Genomic DNA, 22,184 nt, shown 5'->3' on the forward strand with positions numbered 1-22,184 from the left:
AGGTTTCTGGTCTTTTCAACCCAATCTAATCGAACATTTGAGGTTTGTGCCACAAACACGGTACAACACGATCGTGTTGTACCATTGGCAAGTGTGAGCAATCCTAACCTACAGGGGTTCACAGTGGGTGATTACATCAAGCCCTAGGTTTTCCCAGCTGATCGTCGCAAACAGGTACTGAGCATTTCAGGTCCCTCTCGGACATTTCGAATTAGAGTAAGGTGCGGAACCAGGTAACAGGTCCATGTCAGTCAATATCATCCGATATTGTCAGTCTGTCAAAATACAGATGGCTCGGGGTGCATTTACTGGTGGTTGATCAGATGGTCTGTTCCCCGAGCTGAGCAATTGGCTTGTAAACGTTTCGTTCTCAGTCGAAAAGGACGTCATCAGTGCGCTGTTGACTTGACCCAATCACTCCATGTTTCATACTTTGCACACTCCTCTACAGGAACACGAGAATCACGGAAAACATACTACCAAAGGCTTGATCAGTTCGCTGGATAAGTGGTAGCTTTTACAAGTATAAGTGTACAATGACTTACAGACTTACAGCAGTATGTAAGTTCGCCTTCATTAGAAAAATGAGTCATGTACCAGCTATGTCCCACTTAGCCTCTATTCCCGCGGTCCTGGGTACCCATGAATGACTCGATTTTGAGTAAGGATTACCGATCAGAGAGCTCTAGTTTCCAGTGGCTTTGGAGCAAGCTGTGCGTGACATCCGCATAGTGCAGAGCCTTTGAACAAACCGCATAGTTTGCCCGCAGAGAAAGTTCTCACTTGGAGATGGAGAAACAATCAACGTTCTTCAGACAAACAGATGTTTTGCTACCAGTCACTGAGCCGTTTGGGGCGGGGCGGATCAAATTCAACTCAACATACAGGTTGAAAATGTTATGCTCAGCTGACAAAGTGTTTTTCACCGGCTTTGGTTGGTTGCCTTCTACGTGCCGGTTTGAGTGTAAAACCGCCAAAATTATCTGGAAGAACCCAAATTCGTCACTCGTCGGCCAACCCATCAAGTATTTCACACAAATTTGTGGAACAGTTTCCTCGTGGAAGTTGTCACGGTTGAGTATAGCGAATACACACATTTTGGTCGAATATACTAGAAATCCTTCCAACATCCTGAAAATATCTCAAATTGTTGGTCGGGCAGTTTAGTAGATGAGCGATCCACTGCTGATTACCCAATGTTCTTCAAAAAAATCGATAGGCACTCGAAAAATCTTTGAAATAAAATCGAACGATACATGTGTTTGCATGAACAAGTGTTTGCCGAGGTCCAAAATTGTCAATGAAACCGCTGTTTACTGAATAAAACAACGACGCACGTGGACGATAAAAATACACCGACAGACGTTCGTGAATGATATGATCTGGAAACTGCGCTTGTTGCAATTTTGTTCCAAGTTCACCAATCTCACTTTTTAATATTAGGTTTACACATGTCTATCTAATTTGTTCGAACAATCAGCCATGCCTACCCACTTTATACGTTCTGTCCTTTTCGTCTGTTGCAGATACCTGTCAAACAACAATCTGGTGTGGATTGCCCAAGACGCCTTTCAAGAACAAAAAATGTTGGAACAGCTGTAGGTTCATCTGGTTCTAAGTGCGGACGCTTTTTCCAGTGTTACAAACATTTATTGGGATCCGACTAGGCACGGGTGCATGATTGCTTTGGATTTAATCACCGACTGGATTAAAAGCATAAGGAAAAGTTTGGGCTGTCCCAAACTTACACTCATATTGGAAAAATCGTGGCTAATAGAAGGGATGAAGTGTAACTCCGGGACGAATTGGTGTTGCATTTGTTAGGCTTATAGAATCCATGTAACCACATATTTAGAAGAAGGAAAAAGAACGAAGGGACGTGGGATAACACAACTTCGTCTGCAAATTCCTTCCGAGATTGACTACGTTAAACAAGTAAGCTGGTGCTATTAAGAAATTCAAACATGAGCATTTTGAAAAAAACCTCCAGAAAAGGACTTAGAGGACCACAGTTATGCATTATGATATGAGAGGGCAAGCAGTTGTAAGTAAATTACAAAGTTCCACAACAATTTTATGTTCTTTTTCCTGTGAGAGAAGGATGAACGTCGCAAAGGTGTTAGCAAAATGGACATCTGACAAATTCGGTACCATGGCTGCACTAACCATGGCCATCACCAGTTGAAGCGGCTATTCGAAATCGGGAAAGTTTGGAATCGCTGCAGACCCCCTCTAATATGACTTTTCTAGCTATTCCTCGAGACTGCTTTCTTACGGCAAATCATTTCGGTGCAAGCGAGAAAAAAACATGTTGAAGTCTCATTCATGGGGTTTTTATTCCTGCTCGCATCATTCCTCTTTAAGGTCGAATCAGCTGGATCTCAGTTGCCTCAACTGTGGTGTATGCCTTCGTTACATGTGCCTATCGGCGAATTTCTTCTCTGAAAGAATGTTCAATTTGCGAAAAATACACTCAGTTGCAAATCAATTTGGTTAGTAAACTACTCACGGGGTTGCTGAAAACTCTTCGCAGCCCACGAATGGCGGCCTGTGCACAGCACATTTAGTTGTAGACTATCATAAACCAGAGATTCAGTTGAGTCACTCGTTAAAACCAAATTGATTTGCAAATGAGTGTATTTCTCGAAAACAGATCAATTTGGTTTCAAGTAGAACATAAGGTTGACGGAAACTCGGGGACTGCGCCTACCTGATGAGCCCCAAGAAGGGCGAAACCTGTCATGGGCTGCCGAAGAGTTTTCAGCAACCTTGTGAGTAGTTCGCATTATGAATTGTTCAACTTAAATATTTCTGCTTTCATATGACACAGTAGTTGGTTTTACAGTGAATGCAATCTCCCACAGTCTCCATCAATCTATCGATAGCGGACTGCACAAGTATGATCCACGAAGAAAGCAGCTTTTGACGCTAGAATGACGGGGAGACCCACTTTACAAAAAGAAGGTAACACAAGGAACAAGATGAATAATGGGAAAAGAATTTTAATGTTAACAAGCCCAGAATCTGGCATTTGTTATGAGAGTGCTAATTTTAATTGAAGGATTGGTTAAAAATGTAGAAATCTGACAATTTTCACTCATTACTTTTTAGTCGTCCAAAAGTAGTATGCAAATCTAAAAGGGTCGAGCTTTCTGCCATCAGTATAATTCAAGAAACATGTGGTTTATATGATTGCACCGTGGAATGTATGACCAGTCCTTTTGCATTCGTTGAAAGAAATCTATATACACATGTATCTGGTTAAAGGTGAAACTCTATTTCTTCGACAAACGAAACAGCACACATCTTGTAAGAAGAAAACGGAACCAAACGATTACTCTGGTGGACCGATCTAGTTGGATAACCATGGCAGGGAGAACACCAAACCCGGACGTCGTTTCAATAGGATGGATTTTCACAACGCTCCTTAGCTCTTTCAAACACATGAGTTCAACTGCGATATACGTTCAGTTTACACAGTTCAAGGATCTCACTCAGTTTTTTTTCAGAAAACGTTTGACCGCTTCGCTGCATTCTAGTGTCGTATCAGCCTTTTGAAAGTAACAAATGTTTTGAAAAGTTCGGAAGGTTTTTTGAACAGATAGATCTCTGTTTACTCTCATCAATCATAATTAGATCATTAAGTGTGATGCCTATTTCAGGGACCCCTAAGTTGTTTCCACTTCGTAATTATACAAAGTCGTCGTAGTGCGTTGCGATGTACTCTCACGGTATCACCCCATTACCGTAGAATAGAACAGACTTTCTCCAGGCATACGTCTGTATGCGTCTATGTGTTATCAGCGAGGGATCCGAGCTTTGCTTTCCCCCAATTGTCGAACAACAAGAACTACTGATGGGGCATGCGAGTACTATATTGTGCATTCGTAAGTCCGCCTCGCGTCTAATGGAAGGTGGGGTATATCACGGAACTTGTGGAACTGCTTTGCGGCCTTCGTTTAGAATCGCTAAAAGAATAGTCAATGAATATCCACGACAGTTAAAGACACGTGAGAATTTTGAGTTTTTAAAAATTATGTGCATATGAGATGTTTACTTTCCTTCCAACAGTTTGTCATCGCGGTGAGGCGCTTTCCTCTCTTCGCCAGGTCTCAATAGACTCTCACTTCTCCGATGGTGCGAGTGTAGTTACTCATCTTGACTTTGGAAGGAAACCGCATGTCACTACAATTCTGTATGCATGCTAACCCGATGAAAAACGAGAAAATAACACCGTTGAGAGCTCAGTTAGTATTCAATGTGCGATTTACAGCTTGACATCTCTAAGTTCCTCAAATGAACAACAGCCTCTTAGCTAGCCAGACATCCTTCTGTGATACAACGACCCCAACGTTCCATCCACTCATAAACGAACTCAGTGACTGAAAAAGTAGAAAATCCCGACTGATCATCAAAAGAACCAGGAACGATATTGCATCCAAAGCAAGACCGCGTATCAAACATAACCACCCCAGCCCCCTCAATAAAAAACATCATTCTGTATGCGAGCCCTACCACATAGGATGTTTTTTGCGATATGAATTCTAGATAAGCTTACTTTACAAAATCTGTCGCGATCACTGTTTTGAGGTGCTTCAATGGAAGCAGAACATAATCCCAGAAAACCCCATATTTTCCGACGAGGGAGGTGAAATCTCAGTTTAAAAAATCCTTAAACATATGTGGAAAATAATCAGTATGTTATTCTAGCACAAATGAGTGGTCAAGACAGTCGGTAAAATGTTAATATCCCCGTTTCTTCCGTCCTACCGAATGAGTGCCCTGGTGTAAATTTTTAGCTTACAAGTGAGCTTTCTTTTGCATGTTTAAATTCCCTGCATAGCATTTTTTTCTGACCTTGTCGATGTTTAAATGAATCCAAACCCGTCAAATTGACTTCGGAGTTTATGAAGCTTAAACAAAGACAACGGGGCTTTCCACCGTGAATCTCTGCTCAATGAACAATGTAAGAACTTTGCTGAAAAATTTTCGACAGGAGTATGTTACGCTTGTATAAGGCAATTAAATCCAACGCCCTCCGAAGACGTTGTTGAAAACCTCGTAAGGTGTTGACACTTCTGCTAATCCCTCAACTCTTGATCGTTAGTCACCCGAGTTAGCAAGAAAATTAGTTGCGAAAACAGTATTATAGGTAGGATTTTCTGGCGAGATATTTGTTGAATATACACAGTCATTAACACAACTTGTATTAATACACACGTGTATTAAAGTACTTACATTTATGTATGTGTAGGCATCCCGAAGACAATGACCCTTTTCCAACAGATTCTTAGCGTATGTGTTTTTAGTCGAATTTTATTCTTAACAAACCGCACTTACTGTATCTTCAAACAGGCATTTGCGAGGAAACCAGTTTCGCTGTGATTGTTCAGTTCGTCCTCTGATTGAGAACTTTCTCAGAACCAATAGACTGGATATTTTGCTTCGCTCTGGAGCGACTTGCTACGTGCCTGATGGAACAACAAGACCAGCTCAGAGTGCGCTAGATGCACGACTGTTGTCTACAGTGGAATGTTCTGGTAAGTCATTCTGGCCCGTTTTGAATATTAAGAGGCCGGAAACCAGAAAGGCGTCAAAAAGCTTCTATTTATTTCACGCGTTGGTTTTCAGAGAATCTTTTGGATTTGGCCTGGGGATTGAAGTGAACTTGGATGCAGGCAAATACTACAACTAGAGAAATGGTTTTTCAAAGAAATAACAAAGCATAACCAAAAAATCCTGATGAGTAACGATCCTCTGTATTTGGCGAAATACACTCAACCGCACTTGAAGTAATGATGTAACCTGCTCTTTATCCACTTGCAACCGGAAATAAAAAAATTGTGGCGCTGCACAAAATGCATAGTCACCATTCCACATTGGAAATTCAATAAAACTTTATTTCTCAGCTGGTTGATCTGGGCAAATTTGAAATAACGTTGCTAGTGGTCGACCATGAGTCGATTTCCGCACTATGTGAGTCAATAAGTTCGTGAGAAATTTGATGAAACCTGCCACACTAATCGCGGTAAAACTGAGTTGTAAACCAACCCCACTGTTAACAGATCTAGTCTACTGTTAAACGGAAAACGTTCGGTCGTTCGGTACTCATTTTTTGTACTATATTCTCCTGCCTTAAGATTGCAGTATCCAAGCTCTCAGATCGTGTCTTGGGATTCTGTAGAGTCTACATTGCTCGTCAACGTCTAAGACTGGCCTTGAAAAGCAAGAAGAAGAATGAACTTAAACAAAACGTCCAAATGTTCGTCAAGCGTTGTCATTTCACTGGAAACCCCTGAACAATGAAGCAGTAACACATTACCCCCAAAACTGGATGGAGTTCTGAATTTGTCAAACCCATCTCACTTCGGGAACGTAATGATGCTTTCCATAAAGGTTGCATATACGAAGTAGTCTGTGCCATCTCAACTGTAAGTATAGGTTCTTTAAGAGCGAGAGCACTAAAGTCATTGGCATAACGGTGATACCACTGTTGGGAGAGGCAAGCGAGTAGTATGTTTTCTTGTAATTCCGCTTTGCGTCTCTTGAAAAGTGAGATTTATTACGGAATTTGTGGAGTCGCTTTGTAGTATTTGTTTGGATCTGAGCAACAGTCAATGAATATCTAGGAAAGTTCAGGAAGACGCGTTCAAAGAGAAGAGAGATATCCAGTTTTTGTAAACAAGGTGCATATAAGAGTTTTGCTTCACTGTCCAATAGTCTGTAACTGTTCAGTGGGGATTTTCTAATAAATAACTCCGAAGCGAAGGCCTTCTTCCTTTCGATGGTATCGCTCACAGGCACTACGTAAACATTGGTTCTCATTATGAGCAACGGATGAGGTTGAGAATTCTTGCTTTTGAGCTTGTACAAACGGGATTTACCTGGGCTTAGATGGGATATCAGTGCCGAAAAATAAAACATAACCAAGGAGTCGATAAATTAATTGCTTTAATAAAATTTGCCTGGCTTCCTTGTTGTCACGTCTGTTGAACCTTCTCGTGGTTACGCGTAACCAATTGCGACCAATTACGTGGTCAATTAGGACAACTCACGTTCTATATCTTACGTATGCATATGAAGAACGGATGATTAAGCCAGTACTACAATTATCACATCAAGAATAGCTCAACTCATAAGCCGTATGTGAACAACGAAGAATACTTCAGATGCTCTCACAGCTGCCATTCAAACTTTTTACATTAGTGCACGAGGAGGAGATAACTGAAGTCACATACAAAAACACACAAAATAGGCTTCCACGGTCTTTCTTTGGCTTCCTTAGTAACACGTTATCATATCATACTGAATGTGCAATACGCCAATCAAGTTGATGTTTAACTAACCACGTAATGTCCTTTGGCATTGTTCGTTTCAACGACTTCTTCATCAATTTCACATGGGGTTGCCTTTAAAAGTGTATCTTTGGGTCGCTTCTCTGGACTGAGTTTTACCGTCAGTCAGATAGCGGAAAAATCCGCCCCACAAATTACTTACTTTGTTTTTGTACAGTGCCTCCTTCTCATTGTGCCCCTTTTCGTTTTCATGCCGAAGCGCATTCAAACATGGTTCCATGCATTATCGATCGATTAGGTTGTATTCCCCTACACAGGCATTCTGGCCCCTTAAAGTGGACCAGTCGACAAGAGCAGAGACTACACAGTACAACGTACGCTTGCCTCATCATTACGACTGGGATAATCAAACCATCCCGTTTACGGACGTAATACATACATACATATGGTTGTTGGAAATTCTTCAACAGCCCACGACCAGTTTAGCCCTTGTTGGAGCGCATCAGGTAGGCGCATTCCCCTAGTTTCCGTCAACTTTGTTTTCTACTTGAACCCTAATTGTACGAAATTAGCGAAATACACTCATTTTCATACCAATTTGGCTTTCCGAGGGACCCACCTAGAATCCAGCCGAATCTCTCGTTCATGATGTTTGTAAGCACATTCAATTGCTTAAAAACATCATAAACGAGAGATTTATTAGGGTTCTAGGGGAGTCTTGCATCAAAACCAAATTGGTTAGCAAATGGGCGTATTTCACTCATCCTTTGTGTACCTAACAAACTGAATGTCAGAGGTTTCCTCACACTGTAGTACTTATTACTTCGACTGAAATAAACAAAATCATTCGCTATGAAAGGCAGAAGAAAACGCTCCTTTATTGAGCTCAAACGCATTTAGAAAAGGGGAGCATGTAGCAGTGTGATGTCTTCCCATCTATGAGACCCCTATGCAAAGACTAACTCCAATTGGCCGTTTTTCAACTAGTCAGAATGCTCCCATTAGAAAAAGCGAGCAATACCATCACAAAGAACTTTGAACCAACGCTGTAAAACTTTACGGTATACGTCACATTTCTGTCCAAAAAACAGTCATTTTTACCTGACGTCGAGTAAAAAAAAGTTATATCGGTTTGGGCGATCATCATTAAGGTGCGAGCCTCAAACCTAGTCAGGATGAAGTTTCTCACCTGATTAAAACAGAGCGACAACGCGAGCAGTCATAAATCCCTCTTTCTCTTTCCTGCGATATTCTGTGCCGCCGGCAAAAGTGGCTGAAACCCTTGGGTTCACGCTACCTGGCTAAGCTGATAAAGTTAAGAATAAAGAAAAAAGTGTCAGTTGCTGGAATAACCAGTCTCCTTAATGCCTCCATAATACCGTGAACCCCGGATTGAATAGCCGCCTGATCGCCTGGTGCCCTTGACCAAACCAGAAAAAGTCAATGAACGTGCGAACCCGCTGATCTATTGATCACCGTCGCGTACAAGCGGTCAAAGGCGATACAAAGAATACAACTCATCTGTCAAGGGTGAGTGAAGAACAACCAATGAAATCTGTCTCAACGAAAATGGTTATTCCGTTGGCTGTTATGTAGCCCCGTTACGTTCATGGCTGGTTCTTCTAATACTAACGTACTTTGATACGTTATCCGTAGGAATAAATGCCATCTTGGAAGGCTAGATGTGATCCCTTGACGTGATTTGAACGATGAATTATAGCCATGTGATAATTTTGCACAAACACCACCGTTTTGTCTCACCTTAATGAAAAACGAGTGAGTGATTCATCGCGGACGAAATGTTACGCAAATTAAAGAAAGGCAATTAGTTAGTTTGTGAGTACCAACCCTGCACAACCACCCCATAAAAACGGTTTTGTTGTGGAGTAAAGGCAATGTGCCCTGTGACTGATAAATTGTTATAGAATGAGATCGTTGGCGTGAATCGCAAATTAAATTTTCCTTTTAGTTGTTTCTACTCTTTTCCTTTTTGGCGCTGTGCACCGTCCATTCGAGCCGAGGGTTGTCCAAATTCCCCATTGCGGTAATTCGATTCCCAAGCGTTTACAAAACAGATCCCCCTAACCTAACTTCGCATCTTTCTGATCAGGTGAAACATCTGCCATTTCAAGTGAACTTTATTCAGCGGGCGCGCAGATATATTCCGCCTTGTCAGCTGGAAACTTGGGGGTGGCGAAATAGAAAGTTCGAGTGACATTCTGCAGACATATATAACAGGTACTTAGGTTTCTTCCACGTAATGCATGAAAGCTGAGATCCAAGAACTCGGTGTATCAGCACACTTGCACTCAGTTCAAATAGACCAGATTGTCGGTGGATAAGGAGAGCTGTCTGGTCGGATTGAAAATAGCGAATTTCACGTGAACTTTTGGGTTTTTTTTTGGGATCCTGCGTAGTCAGAACGCCGTGCAGCTTGATAGTCTAAACAAAATTGCAGCAATTCAAAGTGAAAGATTTTCAGTGCATTTAATTTGCTACATAGCTGCTTTTCGTTAAGGACTATAAATTCTTTAGGTAAGCCATATTTCATGGGTCTTTAGATTCGACAAAATACATAAAAAATTGTTTATAATTTCATCTAGTGTGCAAACATTTTACCTATTTAAATCTCATCAAACTGATTTTAATAACACTACAAATATCGGTAAACGTCCCACCTGATTTAAGCCAAAAGACCTTCTGATCGGAAATTAATTCCTGAATTAGAAGTTGAGTAGAAATGCAAATGAAACGGGTTTTTTGGTTTCTAGTTTCAAGTTAAGACACTTCAAAAGAAACTGGGACCACATTGACTTACAGAGAATTGGGAAAACGGTTTTCCCTTAGCCCATGAATTTGGTTTTGATCTCTCGCTTGTGATGCCCGCTTCACATTCCGTCAAAAAGGTCACTATAAAAGAGGGCTTCGGATGGATTCAGTTGAGTCTGTTTCGTGAATGTCTACAATATGAGTGCAATATAAACATCCAGTCATCCATACTTATTACCGTCCTCATAAAAAGCGGGCGCTAATTGTATCTGGTGACAATGGAATCCGTCACCATATGAGTAGATGAAAGCTCCCGGTTAAACGTTACGTCCCAAAACAGAGGGGGTGCGATGGCCCAAGTGGTTAGAGCGCGACTTTACTGACTGAAAGGTCCGTGGTTCGAACCCGACACGCTCTGCCTCTCGACTTCCCCTGTCTGGACTTGGGCAACCTGGCAGTATCCTAGCCCTCGTGCATCCTTCGGGTGGCATGGCAGTTAGGCACCAAATGGGTGCTACAGCTGAACGACTTTTTCCAAAACACAAATACCGCCCAAACGTGAGAGATTTGAATGCACATGTCTCCTTCACTCGCTTCTCAGGTGGCCAAAGACTGGTTGATTCCATAAAGTTTACTGTACTGAGTTTCATGCTGCTCACAAACAAGGATTAATACGGAAACTTCAGCGTGTCCCCGAACAACCAGATCATTTTTAGGCCATCCACGACAGTAAATATCAGCACACTGATCCTCATAAGGCGAAAAAAGTGCGCATTAACCAAACCTGCAACCATGTTGTTTCCTGGAATGTACTACTAACTTGACGGCAGAATGTTGGAGACGCCGGTGTTTACTCTGATATTTGGTGTCGTAAGTAATGGTGTTATATACCAGTTACAACCGCAGAACAGCAACTCAAGACCGTTCCAGCTAGTGGCTGATATTGATTGATTTTATTGCTACCGTATGCCATGTAATGTCCGGTCAACAGTGGTCGTTCCAGCAGAATGTGGTGTGTTGGAAAAATAGGGACTCCTAGATGCAGATCCAGAAAGACCTGGAGGCCGAGTCACCTTAACAAGCGATTGGATACACAGCTCCAATGTTAACGACCGCTCCATAAAACATCGTTGTAGATGTCGACCGAAGATTAGAAACCTATTCGACCACACAACGATCAACAAGAAGGTGCAAATTGGTGAAGCATATGTATCTTTTGGATTTAGAAACTCTATCGTTTCACCATATTCCTAAAGTGTAGAATAAGCGCTCTAAATGCCGCCTAGATTCTGATCGATACAACTCGAGACTGGTGCAGGACCCATCCAATAACAGTAGAGTTATGTGAAGACGTAACAGTGGTTACGATGCTCTGGCTCAAGGTCGAATATCCGCACAAACGTTCCGCTCAGTTCAAACGAGTAGAAAGGCGCGAAGTATTTTAGCTTGGTCAAATATGAGAAAAAAACCAAGAGGTTAGATATCATCCGTTTTTCAACGCCGTGAGCCCACATAACGTTCGAGCGGTTCGGATTGAGCGACATGAGGAATGAAAAACAATGCTTCAATAAGAAGATTAACTAAACATGAGGACCAAATCCAAAAATGGGTACGGCAGCAACGGTTGGTGGACAACAGACCACCCATAGCGATTTCACTCTGCAGTAATTCGACACTATCAGAATTCATTTGTTTAGCTGTTAATTTGGTCCTGCTGGGACTAAAGGAATTCCAGCAAGTGCTTTGTGAACTGTTTCAAATGTCCATATTAGCAATGGTAATTTTTGCGTTATTCTGAGATAAGAGAAGTCATATTTTGGGGGTGAATCAGCTCAACCTTTTAGAAAATTTCACATTCACAGTTTAAAATGGCCGCTTTCTAAATGAGTACAGTTCATTAGACAAAGGCCGGTTTTGGGCGAATAACGGAGATCCCTATTCGGCGTTTTCATTTGAGCGTATAAACCCTAAACAATCAACAGCTTTAGCCGAAAATTAGCTATCTTGTTCATTCTCAGGTTGAGCTGAAATATACCAAGGTTAAACGAAGTTTGAGTTGGGGCTTTTTCAGGAAGATCAAATAACCCCAGAATATTACTCCAGAACGCCCAAAACCTACTGAAAGTCTAAGACCACCGAAATCTCTATAGAGAAGTCGGCAAGGATACCGGCCTGTCAAGCGCTCAATCACTCAGTCAATCAATCAATCAACCAATCAATCAGTCGATTCAGTAACATACTGGATCAATGAAAAGTGAAATTCAAGACATTGCGGGGTTCCTTGCAACTGTTGCACTCGCTCAGTGCAATGTAGCCTTCATTTGTCTTGTTGGCACTAAGGCGCTCGACTGTGGGACACAGTAAGTTATAACAACCGCAGAAGGCATTCAGAGTGAAAATAGTGAGACACTACCTTAGTCTTGGATGTGATTCCATCCAAGATATCTCAAGCAACTCCGTTACTGCTTTAGGATAACGTGTACCGTAAAGCTGTTCCATTCCCATTAGGAGAAAAACGAGTCAGCAAAATAGTCAAGAATGTATTAGTTAAGTCACCCCTAGCTAAATGAATACTATTCGAAAGTGGCAGAGTTCTGATCTAAATGGATCATGGCACAATGACACAAAGTTGACACCTCCAAAAACCGAGGAAATGACGCCTCTCTCCTGAGAGGAATGCTGATTGATGCTCCTCCACATTACAGTAAACGGTACTCAAACGATTTGGGGGAGATTTGTTCCCATTGTGTACCTTAACTCTATGAAACAATCCAAAATTATTTTTTCAATGTGTGCCAAGTTAAAGGAAAATCCATACGGTTGCGGAGAAGAACTGCACCCAACATCAACTTCCTGCTTCTAACCCAGTGAAATTCAACATGGCGAGGCCAAACATTACACAGTTTCGGAGAAACTATTTCTTGAGACGAATTAATTAAGTTCATGTCTGTGTGGTGAGGAATGAACACAAATTCAGTGAGATGAATCAGCCCCGACGTTCTACACAACAGTTGTCCACCATGTGACTTGATTGGTAGTTTGGAAACAAACCTGTTCCCGGATTGCTTGAGGGCCCTGAACTAGCTACTGGCTTCGGAGTGGCGTGATATGATTGAGGGGACTCCAGTTGTAACCACCTCGCCGTTCAACACAATATCACTGACAGCAACATCATACAAGAACACTGGTGCGTCTTGCTCGTGCCATCACTTCAATTTATTTGAATAAAACCTCGGAGTGGAAAGAAGGAATTACTGGATCAGAACGAGGTCCCAGGCCTGGTCCAACACAAATACTCGAGGTGTTTACATCTTCAACACTCAGCCAGACAACATGAATAGAAAATTACAGCATGGACGTCACTGGTGTCAGCTGGCTGCCATATAGTCCAGTGTCTTCAGCCAAGCAACATTCAGATGAACACTCTCTGGAATTTGGCCTGTTATCAACATATTCGAATAGATTCGACTACGACATATTGATATCGTCAACTCCGATTATGCCAATTTGTTCTGGTTGAACAGCTTATCCTCAAACCCTTCACAGCACTATTGAGATACCTGGTGTGAGAACAGAACAGGCATAAACTAGAATTTTCCAGGTGATGATACCAACTTATCTTGCAGTTCTATCTAACTGGTTGCCAATAGGTTGTCTTTGGTGAGAGATTCCCCGGCTCACTCATAAAGTCCCAAAGGATCTGAGGTGTCAGTGTACCCAAATAGGGCATTTCAGTTATGTATACCGCGTAATTATGTGCAACCAGCGGCCAACGGGTCATGAAGTAAACAGCTGTAGCGTGAGATGTGAAACGATCGACTACACTACAGCTATCTCGAAACACCCAGTTATATTAAAAATTTTAAAGAAAAATAAATACCGAGTCGCATAGAAAATCACTTGTGGAACCCTTCTAACCCTTATTTGTTCCTTATTTGTTTCGTATTTGGTAGGTTTGTATGAGCGCTGGACTAGTCATCAGCAGTCAGAGGAACTGCCGAATGTGCGCGCGAATTTCGTGCTGGTGTGCTGTACAGACCGTTAATGACAAAATGAGCCAGATGAAATATCACTTTTTTGTTATATGTCGACAGACGTACGTCTTATAGTCACAGATAGCCAAGACGTTGTCGAGCTTTAGAAAGCTTGGATCGTAAATCACAGACGCGACGGAGAATAACTATCGTTCAATAATAATAAATATAAATCGTTCAGCTGTAACATCCTTCCGGTGCCCAGCTGCCATGCTACCCGAAGGAAGCACGAGGGCTGGGATACTGCCAGGTTGCCCAAGTGCTAGACAGGGGAAGTCGAGAGGCAGAGCGGGTTGGGTTCGAACCACGGACCCTCCGGCAGTAAATTCGCGCTCTAACCACTCGCCCAATAGTTTGCGCGATTTCAAACTACTTGCTAGGTGAGGCATAATGCATGCGCATAGTTGTGCGGAAAAGCCGGGTACCTGGGTGCTTACAGGCGATGTGTTAACGACTTGCGTTATTTTCAACATTATTGGGAAAGCTGGACCGAAGAGAGATTCAGCAAGTTCATTACTCCCACCTCGGCACCTTTTCTTTCCGTGAAGATTCTGATATTGAGTAACAATTTATGACCTAGTGGTGTTCTATGTCATTACTGAACACTCAGGCAGCGAGCTGATTGGTGGTACCCACATAATGGAAGCGACACAATGTGTGGAGCCCGCTTCACACTTCAAAGGTTATAATGGGCTGCCAAGATGCTGGACCGCCCACGGCGTGTTGAGTGACTTCTGTAAACAATCACAATACGGCACTACTTACGCTTTCAGTGAAGCCTTTATCTCTATGACCACACAGTTTCTTTTTCGTTGTAAAGTCTTTTTTTGCTTGGATCATTTTGGTTCCTCTGATAAGCGATCATCAGTTTTCTCTCCAGCTATGATCAACCAGGACAACGGTGAATATAAAACAGTCCACCTAAGCGGTCAGAAAAGCGCCCAGACAGACAACTGACTGAAAATCAACCAAAGGGCACACTGCACAGATCATCATCATCATCATCAACAGCATGCACAGATAATATCCTGAGGGTATTTGGTTTGAACAAACTTAAAAGCGTGCGGAAATGCAAACACTGGTCACTAGGAAACTGGTCTTGGGTTGTTGACGAGTTTCCTTCAAGAAAGACACATACTACGATATCTCGGATAGTGTACAAGCTGAAACATGGCGCGGACTTTGGGCAACACATTAAGTTGAAGAATACCGTATGGTCAGCTTGAATTCAGCTGGGTCCCCCGTTAAAGTCAGATTAACATGCAAATGATTACATTTCATGAATACTCAGGATCGTTCTAATTCAACCATAACACTGGCACATTTCAGTCGGGTAAGTTGTGAAAATAAGAACCATCGCTTCTTGGCTTTTTGTGCGTTATTTAATTTGGGAATCAGTTTAGTTGTTGTTTGCCAAACAAAATTTTTGTGTGACCAGAAGTTTGCCAAAGTTTAATGTTTAATCGTCTGACTCAGCGAAAGCTTACGTGCGAGCTTCAGCTCTGTCTTGCAAACATAGTTGTGTTTGACTACGAATTTCCTATTCTGTCGCTCAACATTACATAGCATCATCATGATTAGCAAGGAAAGAGTTGATCAACTATTGCTAGCGTATAAAAAACTGGGTACTGTGCTACATGCGTAGGGAAATCTCTGAAGAATATTGCCTGACCAAAGTTTCGGAAAACTAAGGGTGGCAAGAAACTAAGCGACTGGTGGTTTTTACTAAATTCCGAGAATATGACGAAGTAAATCGGAACGATACTTTCTGCGTCATCCGTAAGGTTTATAGATCTCTCAGAGAGTAGAAAAAAGATGAAATTTTGGATGGATATCAACTAAGACTTGTGAAAAAATGAACTGCGATGTTACGATACAAAATGAAACACCATCCAGGTGAACCGTTCAGCTGTTACACCCTTCCATGCCACAGGAAGGAAGCACGAGGCCCGGGATACCGCTGGGTTGCCCAAGCCTAGACAGGGAAAGTCGAGAGGCAGAGGTCGGGTTCGAACCACGGGTCCTCCGGTCAGTAAATTCGCGCTCTAACCACTTGGGTCATCTCGCTCCATCCAGGTGAATGTTTTAACTATCAAATATTCGTAATTCAAGGTATGTCGTTGCTCATCCTCTCCGATGGAATGCCCAGTTCTCAAAAACAACTCCTGTGATGGTGTTTTATATGCCTCCTAAAGTATGGACAAACTTCAGTACAAAGACTTGAGGAGTTGCAAGTTCTTTTAGTCAAAAATGAACAGGGAAAATCGAGAGTAACGTCTGATCTTGGAATGATAGCTCACGCACCTTATTGTCCCCTGCTAAATGTTTTTTCCGATTACTGCCTGTTTATTTTTCATCCCAGATATATTTGTCAAACCCTGCTTGCACTGTGAAGCAACTTTGTCCCCTTGGCTCAAAATAAATAAGAAATTTGAACTCAACCTTGTATTAGAGTAACAAACTAGCGTATGATACATCAAATTCCTTTAACAAATTATTGGCCGCGAACATTTTTTCCACCGAGATCCAAGTTCACCACAATGAACCGAATTCCAGCAGCAGCTCGCCAATCGATGTTGTGCTGATTTAATTTCGATACACAGGAAGACACCACTAGCTCAGAGATTCACGGCTTGATACTAGTGGCTGACTTGTTCGCCGGGCCCCGGAAGTGTGTTACTGACGTTTCATCACTAATCGGTTCACCGACATTTAGGTCGAAAAGGTCCCTTTGAACTTTAGTGATAGTGAACTAAGCATCCGTTAAATAATGGTATTTTTACTATAATCTATTCAATGAGCGAGATTGGCCTGTGAACTGCATTTGCCCTGTCTATTTTAGCAAATGATGAAAGCCCCGCCAGACCTCCAAAGATGTGTAAACCAAAAACCTCGGTAAGCTGTTCGACGGTGTGCGATTGTTCAATGGATCGCGCTGCAAACTGCCAACGGCATGAACTAACTAGTGTGCCACAAGATTTGCCGAGTGAAATTATGGAACTGTGAGTTCTCCCACTTGACACGAAAACCCGACGTTAAAATGTGCCTTCTTGTGTGAACATAATTTCCGTATACTTTTTCTGTTATCTTCTTATTGCAGGAACTTGGCTCACAATCACATTGAAACCCTAAATATAAGCTCCTTCCAAAACTACAGAAATTTGAGAAAAATGTAAGTTGATGTTCACATGAATGCCTTCTCTTTCCAAGTTATCCATACCCACTGAAAGCTGCAAGGAAACAACCCCGGATGCCGCATACTTTAGGACCTCAGAAGCTGGTTCTTGTTTCATCAGGTTTTCTCTTGAACTGGGTATTCACGTTAATTTATTCCGCTCGGTTCTTGTCCATCGCTTTCTGTTTATTTATACATTCACATATGTACGGACATGGTTATACGATCGCGCAAATGAGTGTACTTAGTTGCATCCTGTTTCGTATGATGCACTTTCTGTTTGTGTACTTGCATCTTTAAACTTTTGGAAGAATGTCCGTAACCTGCCTATATTAAACCGTCCTGGTGAGGCGTGTGGAAGCGGTAGGTTGGCGTACATCGTGTACATATAGATGAAATTGAACTCGAGGCAGTCTGTAAACCTTCCAACATCATAAACGAGAGGTTATTCTGGGTTTAAGGAGAGTCTCCCGTCAAAACCAACTTGGTATCCAAACAAATGTATTTTGCCAACTCTGTAAACCTGTTATCACGCCCACAGGTTAGAAAGATATAGAATATAACTCGACTGCTTAACGATTGATTTTAGCTACGTTCATCAAACCCCATTTCAGTGCATTTGCACGTACCTGGCTTTTAATGGAGTAGTTCATTCAGGGTCTTTAATGCAGACACCGGGGACAGGTGAGATGTGCGTAATCATGAGGACAAACAAGAAAAGCAAAATCTTGGAAAATGTTTTTCGGTCAATATCTAAATGGACAGCATCAAAAGAATGGTATCAGCTTGTGTATATATGCATAGATTAGCGCCGCATGGATAATTTTCGTATAAACTGTTTTTTTTCGCACACAGTACAGGGTTAGGTAGTAGTGCAACGACAGGTACTACTGATGGGACATGTGAGTAGTATGCTGTCTTAACGAAAGTCCGCTTCGCATTTAACTGAAGGTGGGATTTATTACGGAAGTTGTGGAAATACTTTGCGGTATTCGTTTACAATTGCGTGATGGTCAATGAATATCCAGGAAAATTCCAGGAGATCAGTTTTTTAACAACAAAATCCACATTAGAGTTTCATTTTCCTGTCCAATAGTTTGTGGCCGTTCAGTTAGTGTCTTCTAATAAACAACTCCGCATCGAAGGGCTTTCCTAATTTCAGTAGCGGTAGTGAGAGCTGGCTTGTCTGTTGATTAGACCTTGAGATTTGGTAAGCCATGTGGCGTTTTGGGTTGCTGGATCACGAGGTCCGTCAGTTGGTGAAACAATTGCTACTCAGTTCCCGGACTTGTTTTGGATGGCAAAGTAAACCGATTTGCCTCCCACCGACGGAACCCGAGACGACATACACCTAGTTCTTGATCGACAGGTGATAAAGCTATTGAGAAATAGCTGGATGTGTCTGAACTTCCAATGTATGAATGAGTAGTCTTTACTGACAGGTGCATATGATGATCTGTGTGTTTCGATTTGTTAGGAACCGAATGATGTTTGGATGCATTTTGGAATAAGGTCCTAATTCCGTTAGTAGTACGGAAGGTGTTTCAGAAGTGCCTGGTAAACAATAGGTAATTTTTAGCTGGGCAACGTTTCGCTGCTGACACAGAAGCTTTTTCTGGCCAAGTGAGCAGGTTACCAACTTGGTTAGGCTTTAGAGCAAACGGAGAACTAATCAGCAAGACCTCCTCGGATTAGCATACTAAATCGGTGGTGAATGTCAGCTAAAGAATCTTGTCGGTTAGTGTGGTTGCCTAGTTCCTACAGATGATCATTTTTGATCAGGTTCATGTCCCTGATCTTTCGGTTCAAGACGCCTCAGTTAATGGTACACCTTGGATTCGTTCGTAAGTGGTACGAAGATTCAGTTGGGGGGAGGTCAGGATTACGTAGAACTTTTGGCCGGTTTGATCCATGCTATTCAGATCTAAGCTCAGTTCGGTTGACCTAAAGCCCTTCTGAAACAATGGCTTCCGAATCGGTTCCAGACTTTTTTCAATTGTCTAGAAAAACATTTGGACGGCGGGTTTAAATTTTACACCAAATGGTCCCCAATAATTCGTCTTGTCTTAGGGTACTTTTATGCTTCTCTAATGGTTAGATTAACTAAAAGCCTGCTAGAAGTTCTCTGATAAGTCAAAAACCTTCACCGCTGAAGCCACATTGAATTCCATTAAAATGATGTTACCCTACTCTCTTTTGCCCGCAGTTGTTTACCCCATGTGAATTTCAGTATGTGATAAAGTCATCTTCGTGCGAGACCTTGGGACTCCACTTCATCCCTCGTTGGCATATGATGGAACTTTTTGTTTTAGGGTGGAACAAACTGTAGCGCCCGTCATATCTCTCAAATCGTAAGAAAAGAAGCAAAGAATCATAGCAAAGCACAACCACTAACCCGCCGCTACGCACCACTACGCTCCCCAAAAACGTACTGACGATGTCACTTCTATCGGTGATGAAACGTTTGCAATCAAATTGCCCATCTGAGCAAACAAGCCAACGACCAAACCACTACTATATCCACTCGTGTTTTTTACCGACCAAACCTCCACCATCATTTAGGTTTACAATTTAATTGTGATCTGATGATACCAAAAAAATGCACAATTTTGTTTGCTGCTCTTATTAGGATACAATTATTCCGCATAGCCAAGCGCCAGATTCCGAGATTCCCATAATCAAACCAAACTGAGGCTCAGATGATTTGTGATTTTCGTAGGCAGAAGTACTGGCGTCTTGCAGGCCAGGTGCGGTGTGCAAATGTTGTAGACAGACAAAGTCGGTAATTTCACAGTATCTGTGGGGGGGGGGGGGTTCAAACACCTGGATAGGTTTGGAATATTCCTGTTTGGAAATTTGATAATCAGTAGTCGGGGACACAGTTTTACTCGAGGTTCTCATAAATAATGCACTGTTCGACTATGTTTAATCTAACCAGATAAAGTAAAAATCGTCCGGAAGAGGGGCTTTATTTAAGTCAGATTCACCATCTGCGCCCATGCGCCTGGTCTTAGAATAACCAGCCGTAGTTATTTATCGTAAGAACCGTTTAAACGATTCCATTCTTACGCACCTGAGGAATCCCGTTTACCGTGTAACTATCATTATTAACACAACAGGGATGTTTCATTGGGAATTTCTCCGTGAAGGCAAAAACCAATCAATGCTCAAAAGCCGAGAAGAACTGTGTAATTGCTTCATCTTTTAAGGAATCGTCAACAGTGCGAATCCCACGAAATTACTAGGATTCTCAAACCCGCGACTTGCCGGCTAGTAGTTTGAACCGTTCGGCCACGAGGCGTTTCGAAACAGCTTGTCGGATTTTCAGCAATAAACGGCCTCACTGACAAGATGATATCTGCGTTAAAATTCCAAAGTCCTCTCATATCATCAACCACTGGGACAATTTGCTTTGTCTGCCACCTTGTTATGATGCTCATCTGAGTTGCTCGCAGACAAGCTCTCTGTGGGTTCAAATTCTGGACGTGAGATTATGCTCCAAACCGGTGTCAACTAACGTCATGATATGAATGCTCGTGGAATAGTCGAACTTCCGAAGATCTGAGCCGGAAACAATGTAACAGAAAACGTTTAGTTCGAGTTTTTATAAGCACCTGCTTCCTGTGCAACTCAGGGTAAAAACGAATGCTAGAGTACAGTACGGTTCACTTCAAAAGCAGCGCACCCACCATTTTGTTATACCGGCTGGGGCTATTTCCCTTTGAGCGGCTCACTTTACTTTGGTCTCACAAACTTTATGATTGGATTACCGGACAAGATCCAATCCACCTTACAAAAGACACTCTTTGCTACACTACCCCTGCCACCTATTTTGGCAAGCGAGATATCCGAACACTGTTTATACTGGCAATCAACTTCTTTTCAGTTCCGTCACTTGTTTGTAAAACAACAAATCACTAGATCAACCAAGGGATGTGGGCTCATGGTGATTAGGTTAATATTCCTCTAAACCTTGCGAGCACAGACAGTTCTGAAGATCCAGCAAAGTTGCTCAGGTCCTTAAATGATCAGGTCGTGACAAATAGTGTGATCGGTTTCCTCAGCTAAAGAAAAATTCCCTTCAGCAGACGGCATCTCACAGGACCCTGCTGCGCGAGTGTAAGTTGTTACTGATTACGGAAGTAAGGCGTACATGATCATCAAAACCTATACCGCGACTTCACCTACTTGAAGAAATGCCCGTAATTTACACCCGGATCTACTGTTATGGTGATGAAAGTATGAGAGAACATCATCATATTTTTTGTATTCTGTTCAAGTATAAGGGGTAGGGTAGTTTACCAAGTAATCTATATTCAATACTTTTTCATACATAATGGTGTGTACGCGGTGATGAATCCGAGAACGACCAATCAGAAGAAGATTAGAGACATTATGATGAATAGAATCAGATCAGTCTTAGGACCACGATGGAAACCACAGTTCATTGGATGAGATTGCCCGAGGTCCCCAGTAGCATCCCATGTTCATTGCATGAGAGCACTGTTCCAAACAAAGTCAACTAGATAGAATACTCTACTGCGAATTTTATTTAAATTCGTTAATACTGCACCTTATAGACACAAAAACTTGATTACCTGAAATCAGGTTTACCAGGTTGTCATGCGGAAACAAGGCTTTGGTCAATCTTTCCGAACAGGCACCTCCCGCCAAAAGCAACCCTCTTAATTAGGTCTCATAAAAGGTAACTACTTGGGGGTCCACCATATATCAAGATTTTTCTCTGATCACCAAACGTCGATCCACTGCAAGCGTGATCAACATCAAGTTTTGATGCAATAAATATTATACTGGATGCAAGGATAGATAGGAAGCTGTTCATCGTATAACCGACAACCGGGAAGCTTATCTAGCATTTGAGGTTTACAACTTGATTACGACTCTATACAA

General features: G+C 42.1%; 1 protein-coding gene across 1 annotated transcript in view; it reads left to right on the plus strand.

The window, feature by feature from the left end:
• Nucleotides 1–1,526: 1,526 nt before the first annotated feature.
• Nucleotides 1,527–22,184, plus strand: part of T265_00606 (hypothetical protein) — a gene marked incomplete at both ends in the record, with an annotated part of 100,087 nt that continues 79,429 nt past the window's right edge. The window contains 4 exons of the mRNA XM_009164434.1: nt 1,527–1,598; nt 5,356–5,540; nt 16,941–17,100; nt 17,199–17,270. The remainder of the gene's footprint in view (nt 1,599–5,355; nt 5,541–16,940; nt 17,101–17,198; nt 17,271–22,184) is intronic.

The sequence above is a fragment of the Opisthorchis viverrini genome (assembly GCF_000715545.1).
Source record: "Opisthorchis viverrini unplaced genomic scaffold opera_v5_6, whole genome shotgun sequence".
Classification (NCBI taxonomy): Eukaryota; Metazoa; Platyhelminthes; class Trematoda; order Opisthorchiida; family Opisthorchiidae; genus Opisthorchis; species Opisthorchis viverrini.